The 17,521-nt window shown below is 43.9% G+C and overlaps 1 protein-coding gene across 1 annotated transcript in view; it reads left to right on the top strand.

Annotated features, from left to right (window-relative positions):
- Window positions 1-10,045: 10,045 nt before the first annotated feature.
- The window catches only part of LOC122529967 (major facilitator superfamily domain-containing protein 6), a 29,222-nt gene continuing 21,746 nt past the window's right edge, over window positions 10,046-17,521 (top strand). The window contains exons 1-2 of the mRNA XM_043656536.1: window positions 10,046-10,056; window positions 13,482-13,485. The gene's annotated coding sequence lies outside the window, so the exon portion shown is untranslated. The remainder of the gene's footprint in view (window positions 10,057-13,481; window positions 13,486-17,521) is intronic.

Consider the following 17,521-nt stretch of genomic DNA (forward strand, 5'->3'; position numbering starts at 1 on the left):
CATCGGTCGGTTCTACAAACGACGATAAATGAGGTACGTGCAAGTTCAAAGGTATCGATGCGTGCGCTCGAACCGAGGCGTCCATGAATGGTCAAGTCGAGAGGGCAGTCGTTCTCGAGGTAACGAATTCCATGGTCAGTCGTATATACGGCGAATCAACGTTTTAATTCACTGCTGGTTCATTGAGACGGTTGAAACCACGTTGACCGACCGCAGTGGAATCCAACTGAACTACCTCTTGCGGGATACGGCCATACGAGTTTAATGTAGCGCGTATTAAGCCATTACATATTCCGTTTAATCGTGTTCTGCTAATGGTCCCTGCATTTCCTTTATTGGCATCGACGTCTCTCCGTCTGGAACGACAGCCGGAGGCTTGTCGATTTTTTCACACCGGTTTCGTTTCACTGATATCACGACTCGTCCAACTTCTTTCAGCTTTATGGTTTGCTGGAAGAAATCGAATATTCCAAACATTGGCGATGGTGATGTCAAATTAATTTTGGATCAATTCTGGCGTTATGAAACGTAGTCAAATGTCGTATCGTAGTAGTTCAATTATATCGAGATGTGACCGATTAGGAAAGATTAAATGTACATGGTAACTAAGCAAAGGAGTGGCTTTGATTAATCGTACACTAAAATCCAGACATCTGGGTTATTATCAAAGTCACGACGCTCTGGTTTTCGATGGACACGCGCAATAAACTGCTTAATTGATATCTTTCATCTGACGTAACCGCCATCGACCTTGTGCCTACGATAATCGACTTCTTAACGTCTTCTGAGAATGCGAAATGTGTCGGCCATTTCACACGGGTTGTCCATCCCGTTTTAATCGATTTTTCATACGACCGATCTCGTGGAAAAACTTAACGATCGTAACAGAGATCCTTCTTGATAAATCTTTAACTCTTTCACAGTGTAGCGTACATATAAATATAAATTTCAGTAACACTATAAATTTGACTTCACACGTAACGCAACAGAAGGTTTATAGATCTATGGTAAAATATATATTTTATATCTGATACCAAAAATGCAGGAAATCTAGGTGATAAACATATACTATAACCAAATATCTTTAAATCGTTTTACCACACTGTCAAAGATGTTAAGTGTTAAATCTTCCAAAGCCCTACCAAACACGGCATTCAATTCTCACTTCTCGAATATAACACCGAAACGCTCGGGGGTTATAAGATTCTCCAGAATTAACATAAATCTTCGAAATACCTACCTGAACGGTGGTTTAAAAAAAAAAAAAAAAAAGAAAAAGAAAGAGAGTCGAGCACTTCATAAGTATCCCATTCGGAAAGACTTTCCCCTTAGAACAACCTACTAGACACTCTTCCAACAATAACTTTACCGGGACAGCTGTAAATCACCCTAGGCGTGCAGGGTGGCCGCACTAAAAATTCGTGCCTACCTAATTTTCCAGCCTGGGCGTCACGTACGCGTGGCCTTGTAGTGGTGTAATCAACAGACAGAAAACGAGGTGTATCCGGCTCGATAAAAACCGAGGCGAACGTTCCCTCGGTGCCCTAATACGATTTCGTTCTGGCCATTATATCCTCCTCTACCTCTTCGTTTCTCTGGTCTCCTTATCGCGTCGGGTCACGACAAGCTCTCTTTTTTTCGGAGACAACACGAGAACGGGGTCGTTCTCTCGTCGATCGTCTCCGTCGACAAAATTCTCGTCGGGGTTCGTCGATGTAACCCTTTCGTTTCGTCGTCGTCGTCATACCGATCGAAATCGTAATCCTCCTCGTGTTTCGAGCATACGGGAAAGCGATCTTACAAGAAAGAGAGAGAGAGACGATCGACCGTGATTTACACTCTGGATCCTCTTTCACGAAACTGCGCTTCCACCAGTCGTCGTGTGGGAAAGTGAGACATACGTTTTGACGTTCGTCGAAAGATTGAGTATTAAATCTGAGTTTTCTCGCAGATACATTATATATAAAAACATGTGGAATGTTTTGTATGAAAGTCTCACGATCTGAACTTGCATCATCGTTTAAGACATTCGCTGTTGCCGGGATATTTGTTCATTATAAATTTTTAGATTTAAAAATCAATAAATCAAAAAATCAGGCAGTCAGGTAGAAATTAGATTCGAGCGTTGCTTTGTCTCTCTTCTTAACGCAGCTCTATTTTCAGCACAATGCGTCGCGATGGTTTGGAATGGTTTTTCTAGAAAGACAGTTTCCGGAGTATCAATTGACCGGGACAGATATAACGCGTGAATCCTCGCTGGATGAATGGCCATAGAACGATGTCCTTACAAACAAGAAGCTCCTTCTCCTCTGTACGTTCTGAAACGTACATCGTCGACGAACGAGTCGCCGTGGTTATTCCAACATCTTGTCACCGATACGTCAACGCGAGCTGTCCAGTGCCACGCGTAATACATCACTCTGGAGAAAAAGAAAAAAAAAAAAAGTAAAATAAAATTCGAGACGGAGCTCACCTCTCTAAGCCAAGTACGTTACAGCTTCGTTGTTCCGCCATTGATCCCCGTATCTTAGCCGAGGCCCGAGAACGAGTCGAATAACGACGACCATTAATTTTCTCGACGTTATATAGCGGACATCCTCGTACCAGCTAGCTTTACAAATGGCGAGTGCTACGGTATGCGTGGATACTGTCTCGAAATTTTCGACTTTCTTGCCTCTCGCGACCTCCGGAACAATTAGCAGGGTCAATGGAACGCTTCGTGACGAGAACGACACCGTCGAGGGTTCCACTGTGCACGTATCATGCGCCCAACCATGACCGAACGATTTTCGAACCTCCGCAATGATGACATCTGCAGAAAAATTGAATTAAATTAGAAGAAAAACACAAGCCAATGATCATCAAGAAATACTGAGTTATTCTTTAAATTCATCGCGAGATTTACCATTTCTTTTTTTCTCTGGTAAATTAACTCATCGAAAATCGAAAATTTATCATTTACGTATTTATGTAACGAAGATGAGGAAGAAGATCCGCAAAGGGTGGAGTTAGCCAGTTTGGAATTACGAGATGAGTGAAGGGAAACGCCGATTCAAAGTGTCAGCACGGAATAAGTAATAATTACGACTCGGGCGGGAATTGTCGATTAAGCGATCCAACCTCAAGCCATCGATACGACTTAGTTAATAGCCGGCTCGTATCTAATTTCATTCTGTTCACGCATACGGAGCGCGTGCTTGGATAGATCGGTCCACGTGCACCGGGTCGCTTAACGGTCTGAAACACGTAATCTCGACACGAATTTTCGACTATCTTTACCAGCCTTTCGTCTCGGAAACGCTGCCACTCTTTACGACCAAGAGGAATCATTCTCTCGTGGCGCGCTTCGACCATCGACGAAGAGATCGAGCAGAGGAGAAACGAGTCGAGGAAGAAGAAAGACAAAGAAAGAAAGGGACCGTGAGATACGTTCAACGAAGAGAAGAGAAGAGAAGAGAAGAGAAGAGACCAATCTTAAGCAGCGTACTCGCGTCTAATGGTCGACCGTGTACGTATGTTTCGTCATGTACGCGCGTCCAACGGAGACAGATCGAGCAACACGATGAAGAAAGAAAGGCGAACGCAACAGCTCGGCCGAGGCAGAATCCTAAAAGGAAGAGGAAGAGGAAGAGAGGGAGAGAAACGGCGAAGGAAAGAGAAAGAGTCTGCTAAATGTTGGTCCAAGCGCGTGGGATGCTGGTTGCAGTTAGGCTCGTGCCTACTCCCTCTCTTGCCGATCTTCTTTCTCCTTTGCTCCTTGCCCATTTTCTTCTCCCTCTTGTCCCTCCCGCGAGCTCTGACTTTGAATACCGGTCGGGTCTGTCGTGCGGCTGTGTTGCGGTCGTCGAGTTAACCACGGTACTCACACGCGTCCTCCCTTTTACACGCACGTTTGCTCATACACATTTAGTCGTACACATCTACCCGGGTACCGTGATATAGGAACGTGGCCATAGGTACGATTTAACAAACCAACACACGGTTAAAGAGCACGCGCGTACCAGTACCAGGGCAGCCTGGAGGAGATACATATACTTCTTTTCTTATGCGTGAGTGCGTATGGTATGCCGTATGTAGATAGATTCGGATGGTGCGTGGACCAGTCCCGGCGTGCGCAAGCTGTACAGGCGGACAATGCCGGAGAGAGGTTCGTGCCACACCTCTTTTCTTCCTTCTTTTCCATCTTGGAACCCTCGCCGCGCCCTTGCAGTAGATCTCTCCCTCGCTGCACTGTCTCTTCCTTCTCCTTCTTCCTCTTCTTCTTCTCCTTTCTTTTTTGTTTTTCTTTCTACTTGTCCCTTTCCTTATACGCTGGATAGCTTCTTCCTCTTGCTTCGTCTTCTTCTTCTTCTTCTCTTTCTCTTTTTTATCTCTCGTCCTTTTCATTTTTCTTCACCGTTCTTCTTCTCCTTCTTCTTTACATCCCTCTACTTCGACGAGGTATCGGCACTGAGCATTCTCGCTCGTATTTCGTCGCGTCTTTATGCGCCTCCGTTGGATTTACTCGCGTATTCCCCTCGCCAACTCGCTGGAGTTTCGTTGGTCTCGTGATAAGCCGACGCCGAGAATCCTGAATCTTGGACAGATCGCCGGTGCGTAAATATGGGAGATCGACGGTCGTGGATAACTCGATCGAAATTGGAGACCAGCCTCGGGACACTTTTTCGGCCACGATAACGGCCGCGATGGGACCAACACCGAACATGCGTTCCTACCGATAAGTAATGACAAAGTACTAATTGGAGATTGGAAGATCTCCTTGCTTTTTCAAGATTAACCCTCCATCCCTTTTCTCGCCATGTTTATCGCGTCATAATTTCAAATAATGATACTAGCCAAGTGAAAATTGAAATGTTTCTTTTTTAGATTGGTTAAAAACCTAGCGTAATTCTTAGTAATTTGGCTCAACTTAAATAAGTTATTTATAATACTTGTAGTAAGTTTCTTACGTTTCGTTTGTAACTTTCAACCCATTGCAATAGTTCGATAGTGAAGTTAGAAAGACTATAATTTATATATCAATTGATTAACTAGGTCCAAGTAGGTATATTAAATTTCATTTCGCTTTAGTTTAGCATCTTCACACTCCAACTCCAAAAATTAAACGTAGAATCTAGAAAGAAAATTTTTTTAAATAAGGATACACGCAGACACTCTCTTTAGCAGTTATAATTTTAAGAAGGACGAACATGAAGTAAAATATTTGCAACTCTTTCAGAGTTGCGTCAGAACCAATCGTCCCAGATTTTTCCATTGAAAAGAGACGCTCGGATTTTCAATAAAGCTGCATCGAAATGATCTCCAGCCACTGGAAGCTAGCACGATGAGACGTGCACACGCGGCCAAACTCGTTAGACGCAGGTCAAACCGGCGAGCGGAGAAACGATCGGCCGTGCTGCGTATGTTTTGCTTGTGTACGAATTGTCACACCGGGGACCGATCCATCGGAGATATCTTCCACCTCGGTTTCTCAATGGGCGCGCTTAATAGCCGATATATTCTTTAATTAAGACGCTGGCAACTGTTTTAAGAACCGTTCCTCGGAAATGCAGCGTCTATAAAATTTAATATGTTCGTAAATCTGCGGCCGGTGGAATGTCAATGATCGACGTTTCGATCTAGGAAGATTACCTTGTCCGGCGAATAATACCGTTTTCAATACTAGGGAAAAAAAACTGTGAAATTTATCACGAAGAACGCCAGACTTTGGTGTTACGTGGATAGTAATATTTGGAGATTATAATAACTGAAAATTATTAAAATGATTTATTGTTTTCCCGTGTTAGAAATTGACGTTAACGTAGGTATTTGAATTGAATTTGAATAATCTGATTAATCTCCGAGTTATTTGGAGATTCAAAGAAATCTCTTATCTTCTCGTTTCAAAATAAAATTTTCTCGATGGTTTTTTAATTCCTTGCGCTAGTTCGCGGACCATAACGAGTGACCGAACCGTATACAATAATTCGTCGCTTTCTTTTTTTTTTTTTTTTGAACTCACTGGAAATTGTTAAGAAGTAATCAACTTATCATTTGTTTCACTTGGGTTACATTTACTTATATTACTATATTACTTATTATTTACTTATATTACTATATTTGATATACTTAAGACTGAGAAGATGTTGCAACTTGGGACAAAAAATTGGAGCGCAAGAGGTTAAACAAAAAGAAAAAAAAAAAGTATACACGAACAGAAAAAAATCATCGATTTCTCGTTTCGATACCATACCACGAGATTTCTCCCGAGACGTTAAACATGCTCTTGCTCGTCGGAACAAGAGGAACGAAATATAAAAATCGGCGGAGCCGAGTTTAACCACTTGTTGCATACAGACTAAATAACTATGTATTTGCTCGATCTCCGTTCGGACAAGCGTTTATCCTTATTTCTTCGTTTTCGACTGGCGTAATAGCAAGTTTTACGTTCGAGGAGCCTGTCCCACGGACATGGGATAATACTAATAACAGCATGACGACGCCGCTGGTGGAGAGAAGCCGAGAACACTGTGACGGGACGCGCGCGATGAAAAACCAATGGACGAAAGCTTCTTGTTCGCGCGGCTAAGTACTCCTTAGAGCCGACAAATTAATAGCCGGCTGCTACGGACGCGGAAACTTCGTTTTTCAACGCGAGCCTCTTGCGTCTTGCCTCGCGGTTTCAACCTGTGATCATTTTCTTCATTTTACTTCTCTTTAAGGCGCGCAGAGCGGCGCGACGCGGTGAAAAAGCGACAGGGGATCACGTAGCTCGTGCCACCGTGTACACGCGCGTATCTTTCGCGCTGGAACGAGCCCGGCAAGCCTTTAATAATCAATTTATGAATGAACAAGCGAGCACCGCGGTGAAAGTCTCTCGGGTCTCTCCCGGTGGCTGGACAGAGAGAGAGCCACGACCACGTTTCAGAGAAAGATCGACAGAGTCTCGAAGCCCCAGCTAGGAGGCACGAGACGAATTAAAACGAGACGAAACAGGGCCGATATCTATTAGCATTTTGAAATCGCACGGAGAGGAGGAGGGGGAGGGAGAGAAGCATACAGACGTCGTATATAATAGATCTCGATCGTCCCTCGAGCAACGAAATCAATTTCCAAATGAATATTCTCGTCGATCGTTGAACGTCCCGGCCCGTTGATTAATCGACCGGGGCAGGAAGCCTCGGACTCGGGTAAAACGAAATTCCAGTAGCCGATGGACGGTGCGCCGATGTGTTTCGGCCTCGTACGCACGCGATACCCGGCGCGGCGGTAACACGGCCACGCAGAATTGCGTGCAACGCGCGTTTAAAGACGTCCCTCCGCCAGGCTCTAACAATATGCTAATCGGGTCAATTAAGATAAGGAGTTATACGTCCTGCTGCCAAACGCAAATCAAACACAGATATAAGCACCGACCATAAGCTAGCTATCTTCTTAATGATCATCGCGCCGAGTTTATTATTCCGTGCTACTTTGAGAGTTAAGAAAGAGAAAAAGAAGGAAAAGAGAAGAAAAGCGAAGAACCAGGATAGACAGAGAGAGAGAGAGAGAGAGGAGTGAGAAGGGCCGAACGAAAGAGGGAAGAACGAGCGCGACTCGTTCGGTGTATGTCGCAAGTTTCTTCTCTCGCCGATGATAATCTACGAGGCGGATTATGGTAGTCCAACGATGGCAACCTTGAAGAGGTTTGGTGAGACTGTGCCGGCGGACGTCGATGATTCGTCGTCATCGTCGTCGTCGAGACGAGAATGATAGAAATGGAATCAGCGCCAATATGTTCTTACGAATCAACAAGTTCGACATCTAAGTTTCGAATACAACTGGAAAGTATTTCAATGAGATAGTCGATCCCTATCGATCTCTATCGACGAGATGAATGACAAAATGAAGCATGCGTTCGAGCGTACTTAGAAGTACCATTGGTCTCAAATACTCAAGGGATTTCATTCGAACTCAATGACCAAAGAATCGAACCTGCTCGCGTGATAACTCGATCTTTCCCGCTCCCTAAAGAATGGCGTCGGTAATGTGCACAGGCATGACCGTCTCGGTGAAATTAAGGCCGGCCGTCACGATTATTATATCAATTAATTGCGCGGTCCTGGAACCCGTGATCGTGCCATTCGTGCCATCCGGTTCGGTAAGTCCAAAGTTAAAGAGACGAGGAGACTGGCGAGGCTCCGGAGATCGGAGGTTGTACCCGGTGAGAGACTTTGCGTGCCGGCCGCTCCAGACGACGCCGGGAATCCCAGGAATTCGAATAACGAGCCGGCTACCGTGATACACCGTTCGGCCACCTTTCCGATCCTCATCGATCTTCGTCGGGCCGTTTCACGATCGACCACGTGTTAATCAATCCTCCTTATTCCCGGCTGTTCCTCGCGTCGACACACGCTCTTCGTTTTTGCGTAATTCTAACTCGTTTACCGGATCGGCTGTCTCGCGGTCTACTCATTACTACGTGTCCGTGTGACACTCTCGACTTTCCAACGAGACTGACAATCAGTTTCCGGTCCGTTCGAACGAGGTTTAACAATTTTGTTGGATCGAATTTACTGTGCATTCAGCTTCAATTTAAATTCATAATTTTTATTTCTTGATTTATTTCGTAGATGGTGAAGTTTAGAAATATTTCAATCGCTCCGTATTTTAGTTACCTAGAAGTTGCACTTAGAGGAGAATTGTTTCGTATCTTCGTCGAATTCTCTTCGTTTCAAATAAGCTACAGATTTCTATTCATCTGCGGTAAACTTAAAAATTCAAAAACGTTTGAGCTCGCCAGTCTTCATAAAAATATGCGTGAATATCCGTGATCTAAGCATAGGTAATAACAGGCGCGTAAAGAAAGGTGTCCATCCGTTCAATTGGCAATCATACGACGCGGTATCGATATACCTGCTCTTTCGCCGAGATTTATAATCCTCCGTCGTCCTGCGGAACCGACGCGTTGCGTCCGGAGGAAGAGTACTCGCGTACGCATCCCTCCGAGCGAGAGACACGCATACTCGCGAAAGATACGGCAAGGAAGATAGGAAAGGCCCCAGAGAAAGAGCGAAGAGAAGAGAAAGAGAGAGAGAGAGAAAGAGCGCGCAGCAGAAAGGAAGGCAGATAAAAACGAGCAGATAAAAAAATAAACGGAAAGAAGGAAGGGAGGGGAGTGATAGAACGAAGGAAAGAGAGAGAGAGAAAGAGAAAGAGAGAAGAAGAGAATCCACAACACGGTGTTGCATCGGTGAAGGCACCGATCCAGGTAGGTAGAAGAGGAAAGACGACTAGCAAAAGGAAGAGAAAGATATGGAAGAAGGAAAAGGAAAAGAAGAAGAAGGAGGAGGAGAAGGAGGAGAAGAAGGAGAAAGGAAAAAAAGGACGCACACGCGCTCCCGCGGATACACACGTGTCCTGGATCATGGATGCAAATATGGCATACTATCCTGGGCCGTGCGTGGCTCGCGCCTGGATATACCTATCTAGACAGTAATACGGGTAGGTAAGTCAAGCGAGGTGGGTTGAGCCGCACCCTGTTCCTCAAGCATCCACCACGAGTTACCACCACCGCTGCATATACATACGTATTCGCGTGTCTGTATACACGTTCTCGGTGGAGTAAAATGGACGTGTACGTACATATGTGATATATATATATATATACTCGTATGTGTACGATCGTTCGCACACAAGCGAATCAAGCCACGAGGATACTCCGTTGCAACGCCTTGCACGGAAATGTAGAGAGGAGACGAAACACACGAACGTATACCTGGTGGACACGTACGCTGTTAATCTCTCCTGTATAAGTTTCACTCACACGAACGGACCACGAGGACCGAGATGCGAGGTGAACGCCCCCCACAATATCTCAAATCTGCGCTCGAGTGTGCGGCCTGTCTCGTGCGTGTGGTTATATGCGCGCGCCACCTAACCGTCCAGCGAGCCTGTGTATTAGGCGAGCAGCGCACACACGTCGTTGAGAAGAGAGAGAGGGAAAGAGAGACGGAGAAAGTGTGTGTTACCTGAAGTCTGGCGAGACTTCAGGTAAACGCTCCGTGTGTGCGTGCATATTCTCTCACTCACCGGCGTGTGTCTTATAGGTGGTAGAACGGGCCTGTCCAGTTTTCCCATGGGAACAATACCCCACGGGATATATAATAACAATGGTCACGGGCGTGGGAGACGGGTCGATCTTTATTTACCTGGTCGTTTTTCTTTTTTTATATTTTTTCCTCCGCGTGTGTTTCCTCTCCTTGTTTAGCTGGCGCGGGCATCGTCACGGGTGCACGCGAACGCCATCCAAAGTCCAGCGCGACGGAGTTTGTCCACCGTTCCTCTCTCCGTTACTACGGCGGATCCTCACCCTCGCGATTTGCACCGAAATTACGACTCCTCGCTCCAGAGCCCCGTCGCTTTCCAGATTCCTTCGTTTCTTCTCCTTTCTTTCCCGCCTTTCTTTCTCTTTCTCCTCTGTGTGCCTGCCCGTACCCGTTCCCTTCTTCTTCTTCTTCTTCTTCTTCTTCTTCTTCTTCCCTCTCCCTTTTCCTTTTTCTGGCGATTCAGTCGTAAACGGTGATATTCGAGGCGCAGCATGGACCGCGGTACACTTATTTACGACCGCCTCGATCCGATGGATAAACCAGTCGATGTAAATTGACCGGAGAAATTTAATCGACTGCCAATATAAATCCATCGCGCAACGACGTCCCGGACGACGACGTGGTCATTCTGCGTTTGCGCTTTTATCAAAACTCCGATTTTCGCTTTTTCCTTGGCACGCTATCTAAACGACTGATATTCGTTTATCACGCCCCTGTAAATCGTAAATACTATGGATTATAATCATGACGCAACGTTGATCACGGTCGTCGAGATAAATATCGTTTAACGCAATTAAACGCACCGTTCTGCATAAATTGCTTTTCTTCCTAGAACTTTCATTCGTTGTCCTACATGCACTTACGCGATTTTCTCCAATTAGCTCCGTTGGTTACGTAAGAATTTTGAAATGATTTGCAAGCAAATTGCGTTCCGTTAATTTGGTCATCTCGCGGTGTTGAATGTGTAGAGGGTAACGCGTGACATAAATTCTTGGGATATCCCGCCTATAAGTTGGGACATCCTATGACCAGATACGATCGCGATTACGAGCCAGTCTTGCGGTTACTTAATATAACCGCACTGGATGCCCGTGAGCCAATCTCTGATCTATTGTTTATCTTCACAATCGTGGAACAGCGCGCGTATCCTTAGCGAGTTCGATATCAAGTTAAATTTTACGTTCCATCAAGGCCATCATTAATCCGTGGATTATCCGCAAAACGATTGTCCGTCGAATGTCTTCTCTCGAGAATATTTTTGTTTGAATTGATATTAATAGTCGCGGAACGTATGCCATGAGCAGGTAATTTGCATCGATCCATCCAGGGGCCATTTCGTTTAAAATTATATCTCGAGTTTTGTCTTTTGTAAAATTTACGTTATGTTATTCGAGTGTTATATCATTTTTCATAAAACTCGTAGAGAGTTCAGATAGAAAGAGAATAGTAACGACAAAAATATTGAACGCAAATACTTGAAATTTCTTCTTCTAATTGCAATACGGACACCCTGCAATAAAACTTAGTACATACAAATTGACTGAAAAAAATTACCAAATTACAAAATTTTGTAATAATACATTTGTTCCTTAACAAAACAACGTGCAAGTTATTTTATTTATGTCCTGGAATACTGTTGCTAATTTATGTAACCTCGACCCATTATTTCAATGCTCTCGGCCCTTAATCGGCCAAAGTAAAGGTATTAAGGTTAATACAGCAAGATGTAATGCACGCATAAACACACAAGTATCGATTAAACGGAACAACCTGCAAATTCATGCTTCCCTGCTGATCTTAGGTGGCCATGGTACTCCGGCATTATCGTCATTAAGCATCATCCAGCGGCACGGTTATTAAATTATATCATATCATTATTCAATATTACCGTGATCTTCTCCGTGAAGTCGATTTCGCACGGTCGCCTGAACGCCCCTAAAAAATCTCTTCTGGAGTCTTCTTTTTCCAGCTAGATGGTCCCGAAACCGAGTTGAGAGAAAAAAGAAGGGAGAAAGAGGAACGAAAACGCCGAATTCTCTTCTCGAAGGTCGAACAATCCTCGTTCCTCGAGTACTTCGTGGTGGGTGGTTGCGTACACTGGTCAGAGAAGTCGTTCTCTCGAGTGGTTCCGATGTACCGTTGGAATTGGTCGCAAAGAGCCGAAAGAATTTCCTCGCTTTAGAGTCTCACGGTGAAAAATACTCATCCGCTTGTATGTAGTAGTTTTATAGACACAGAGAGTTCGTAAAATAAAGCGTTAAATAGAAATAGCAATTGATCTAGCCAGTATTGAGATCGTATGCATTCCGCATGTGCAATCCCGTAAGAATTAGGAGACACTTGCTCACCTGAGAATTAATTGATTGCTGACTGCATATACTTACGTAAATTTAGATTTTTATGAATATCATTGAAAAACTTGGATTGAGTCTTGTTAAATATTATCTGTAACCAACGAAAATATGCACATAAAGTATAATATACAAAGATATAAAAATATATATATTCGTAAATAACCGCTTAGGTCTTTTTTTTTTTTAATTCTATTCTAAAATATATAAACATCCATAGAATGATGAATAACGTCTTAAGTGAATTATTGCGTTTGATACCTGATTGATTTTCGCTTTCTATATCATTTCTATCTACGTATGTACAATCTCCATTGACATACAATAAAACCCAGATGAAACGATATTCATATTAAAATCGCCAGCAATCTCGATACATAGTCTTCGCGGTCGAAAAATATCAGCTGGCTCACTACCTGTCGTGAACCACTATCCTCAACCAAGTAAACTGGATTTAATTGCGCGTTATCTACGCTCGAATCTCCGCACGACACAGAAAAAAGAAGCGATCGAACAAACCGAATGTGATCGCTCAATCGAAATACACGGTACTCACGGCAACAACCGGCAGGAATACTTGCTGCTCATGGTACCATTCGAATGGGTTGCGCGGTGAGGATTTACGAAGGGTGGTTTACGACCGTGTTCTCGCGGTGCCTTGACCTGCCTCTAGCAAAGCCTACGACAGCCCAGTCGAAACCGATACGAACCGATCGGCGTGCACGCGTGGACGGATCAGTCGTCATTGCTATTTTTAAGCTGAGCAATCGGCGCTACCTTTCTATTGCTTCATACTCCTGATCAACGTCGTTCCCTTCGTAGGACTTATTTCCTTTCCTCGTCTTTCCTTCCTCCATTTCGGTCCCTTCAATCTTGCGAATTAATTTCCTTTTAGAATTTTTATCTTGTTGGTATTTTTCTCTATCTGTAAAATAAACAGGGAGATATTCTTTTTATTGTAAAGTGATTTGCGGCCATAAGTGAATATTCTCTTTCAAGTGAAGATCACACACGGCACAATTGACATTAAAATTATTGACTAAGATATAAAAATTTGCATCAGAGAGGTAAAAGAAGAAGGTTGTTAATACAATGAAGAAAAATCATTGAAATTTCTAACAATGCAACAAATTCGCAAATCTATCGAATTTTTTCAAGTTTAATTTCAATCTTTTGAACCCATTGACATTCGGAAGACCATTGTCCCTACGACTGAAGATTACAGTGCTGCTTGAGGCGCGTCATCGTGAATGGCGAATTAAAAGAGCGGGAGTCAGAAACAGGGAGCGCAAGAGGCGAAACGCTAACAGAGGACCGCTTCCGCGATGCATACCGTAGGAAAGGGGGAGGGGGCTTTCATTATATTTGCCGAATGCGAGGCGACTTCTTCATTTGCGCTGAAGAGAAGAGACATCCGCCGGCCCGTGTTTTGTCCCTGATACCTCGGCGAAGTGGTTGTTGCGGAGGCGCGTGGGCGACCGGAAACTCTCCCTCCCACATTCGCGTGCCCTACCTCTTCGAAGGGACTTTCAGAGAAGAGAACACAGCATCCAGAAGAGAAGCAAGATGGAGTGTCGAGAGAAAGAGACGGAAATGGAACGCGAGAAGAGAAAGGAGGAGGGAACGACGTGTGTTGCAGCGTCCCTCCGATCCAACAAGAAGAAATCCTCAAACGCGCGTACAATTCTGCGGAAATATTTTTATCATCAGTAAAATAGTATCCAATTACGCTACCATTCATAAGTCACCGGCTATTTAAGGAACTTGCAACAAAAATTATTGTGAAAAATGATTTATGTTTCGACTTACTTGCGCTGGGATTCCTTTGCCTCCGTGGAGAACACGAAGCATAACTTTTTAACTACCTTATATATTAAAATATTCCGTTGTGATCAGCGACATTAAAATAAAAAGTCAACAAAAGTTTATTTGTTGTTTCGTTCCTTGTGATCTTCGTTTGTTAATTTTATAACGTAACCTTTAATAAAATAAATTTGTAATGAAATCTTTATTGCGTGTATAATGCATGTATAATATAATTTTAATACGTGTAATTATAATACAATTTCATTTTGTAATTGTATTATATTATTTGAAGTAGAAGCGTTCGAATGATAATGAATCTCGAGCATCGTCGATGCTTTTTGGAATATGTTTGAAAGTCAACATCATTATACATGTATATATGTATGTTCTTCTTTCGCTGGTCTGCGGATTTCGTAGAAACGAAGTCTGTTAATTAAGCGACAATGTTTCCAACTTCTTCGACGACACTTCACGCGAGCTAGGAATTACGTAAACAACGAGTTTCTTCTAAAGTCGAGGAGAAAACGTGTCCGATAATCGACGTGGACATATCCTGTGACACGGGTGGAAGTGTTGTTGCGTCAATCGATTTGTTTACGAATGTACCAGGGCACACTCGGTTTTAATTACGTCTGCTGGACGTCAGCACAATGTGTCGAACTATTTTCTCGGAGCGGCCGAAAGCTGAAATGAAGCTTAATTGACAGGTAAATTTATCACCAGAAGGATCGATCGACCCTTAGGCCCTAGACCACTTTCACCCGAAATTTATTCCGATCTTAACTAATGACGCTGGAACTCGTGCACGGCCCGTAATCGATTAGTATCGACAATGAACGAAAACGAGTATGAAACGTATCATTAATCCTACGTCCAGCCGCGCAACAACGTTCCATCACAATGACTCGAATCAACCCTTAGCCTACCGCTCTCTCTCTCTCCTGTCTTTCTCTTTCTTTTTCTCGCTTGCTACGACCACTTGCCTAACGCTGAACTGTAGTAATTAATCGTTGAGTAATCGAATTGGAAAGCGACTGGATGAAAGGAAAGCTAATTATTATTCGTCCGCGGGCAAAAGGAAAATGTTTCTTTGAAAAACGAAAGAAACTGCTCTGCCACGATTTTTTTTAGTCTTTTGAATTACATGCACGATGGGTTAAGAGAATCGTTGATCAATATCGTGTTTGTATAAGTTAGAAGTTACACAATATGAAATTCTACAGATTACAAATCACAAGTTGTCGATTTCTCATAGCGTTGAATGTAAATGAGACAAATGAAAATCATCGAATTTTTACAAATTACAAATTTGGCTAACTGCCCTACTTTGTACAAAATTATAAAATCGAATGAAAGTTTATAATCTACAAACCAGTGTAAGAAACTTTCCAACAGTGAAAACAATACTATTCGTCAAAAATGACTGAAAGGACACAATAATCTTATAACCGTCAAAACAAAAATTACTCTGAAATTCAATCTTTGTGTCGGTGTATAAAATTCATACCAAGTAATGCAAAGTTATTGGTCGATATGTCTCTATCAGATAAAGGATCGGTAGAACCGCGGAAGGGGTTAAGGACAGAGTTTAACCCTAGAATAGAAATCTACAAATTGTTCTCTATTTTGCCCGGATCATGTCCCCACCATGGTGCAGAGTGTTGCGCCAGGTTTACCACTCCGTGAGCGCTATCCGGACACCTGAATCGAGAGGATTTTCACAACGGCGCTGCCTGACGCGAGAGAGCTCCGGCTAGGTTGTCGCGTGGGCGACCGGAAACCGTACCTTCCTACCGTCTTTGGTCGTCACTCGACGACTTCACGGGAAAGGGGTATCGGGGGAGAAGGGAGGAGAGAGAGAGAGAGAGAGAGAAAGAGAGAGAAAAGGCAGACCGACCGGCCAAGAACTGGCGCAGCTCTCCTTCAACGTTCTCCAGAACAGCCAGTACTCGCGGCCGAGGGCGGATCTCTGTCCTCATCGTCACGTAATGTTTTCACGTAGCCAGGATCCGACAGGGATTCCTACTTATCCCTGTGGCTCCAATAGAAATACAAATCTCTTGTCGTGACTCTTCCGTTTCCGTAACGGCGACTAATTAAAGCCGCGCTCGCTGTTGCGACATATTCACCGACCTAACGGTGACGGATCAATGAAACTTCTATGACGAGTCTGTGGTGTAACATGCCTTGGACCAAAGTCGGCCGGTTGGATGGTTTTACTGTTACCTCGGTCTTATTATAAAAACTATTTTCGCGTTGACAAATGAGTCTTGTAATTTTAATTTCCTCCACGCCAAAGATAAAATTAACAAATCCTCTTACCACCGTAAAAAGTTCTACCGCAACGAAGGGTTGATCGAAACAGGTAACCGGATGACCAGCGGGCAAATGAATATCGAGAATACATCTGAAAAGATGTCGAAACACGTGAGATATGAAAAAGAAAGAAAAAAAAAAAAAAAAGGAAGAGAAGTGAAAAAAGAAAAAGTGCTATCTAGGCTGCTCGGATGATAGAAAGGTGATGACCTCGATCCTACCCCTGCCGCGTATAAAACGCCGCGCCGTTCCCGTCTTGCACCTCGTTCCGCCTGTTTCTGCTTGCCTGTTCTGACTGGCCTGCCCACGCCTGCCCTTCTGTCAATTATATTTACTATTTCATTCATACGGCCGCCGCTTGGTCCACGAGCCGTGCCCATTCACGAGAACGGCCGCGCATGCCAGATCGCTCGCGCCCGATGGCTATCCGATAGGGTAGCGCCTCCATATATGATTCGGATGGAAGTGCACTGCGGGCAAAAATGTAATTGCCGTAATCTAGGATTATACGGTTGCGTAACATCGACGCCACACGTATTCTCTGTGTTTCTCCGCGTGTATATGCATGCATATATATGTTTGCCTGTGTACCTTCTATTCTCCGTACAGTGTTGCGTAATAATCGAGCTTTCGACGAAATGGAAACGACAGTGTTTGCAGGAGATTCCGAAAAGCGCGCACGCCATCAATTGCTAGCGTTTCTCGCTGAACGACGCATGCGCACTGATACGTACGCAGTGATTAGTCCGCAGACTATGCGGACACCGTATTTTCGTTCTTTTTTTTCTCTCTCTCTCTCTCTTTTCGTCGATTTTTCGTTAACAGTCTTCCCCCTCCCCCTCCTCTCTCTCTCTTTTTTTTTACGTACATCTTATAGCGTACCTTGAACGTTTCTTTCTTTACTTTCTCACCAACTCTTCTTGATACACCGTGAAGACCGTGAGAATTTTTTTCAGCTCCCAAGGGGTTCGCTCACTAATC

Source organism: Frieseomelitta varia, unplaced genomic scaffold, assembly GCF_011392965.1.
Source record: "Frieseomelitta varia isolate USP_RPSP 00005682 unplaced genomic scaffold, Fvar_1.2 scaffold_317, whole genome shotgun sequence".
Classification (NCBI taxonomy): domain Eukaryota; kingdom Metazoa; phylum Arthropoda; class Insecta; order Hymenoptera; family Apidae; genus Frieseomelitta; species Frieseomelitta varia.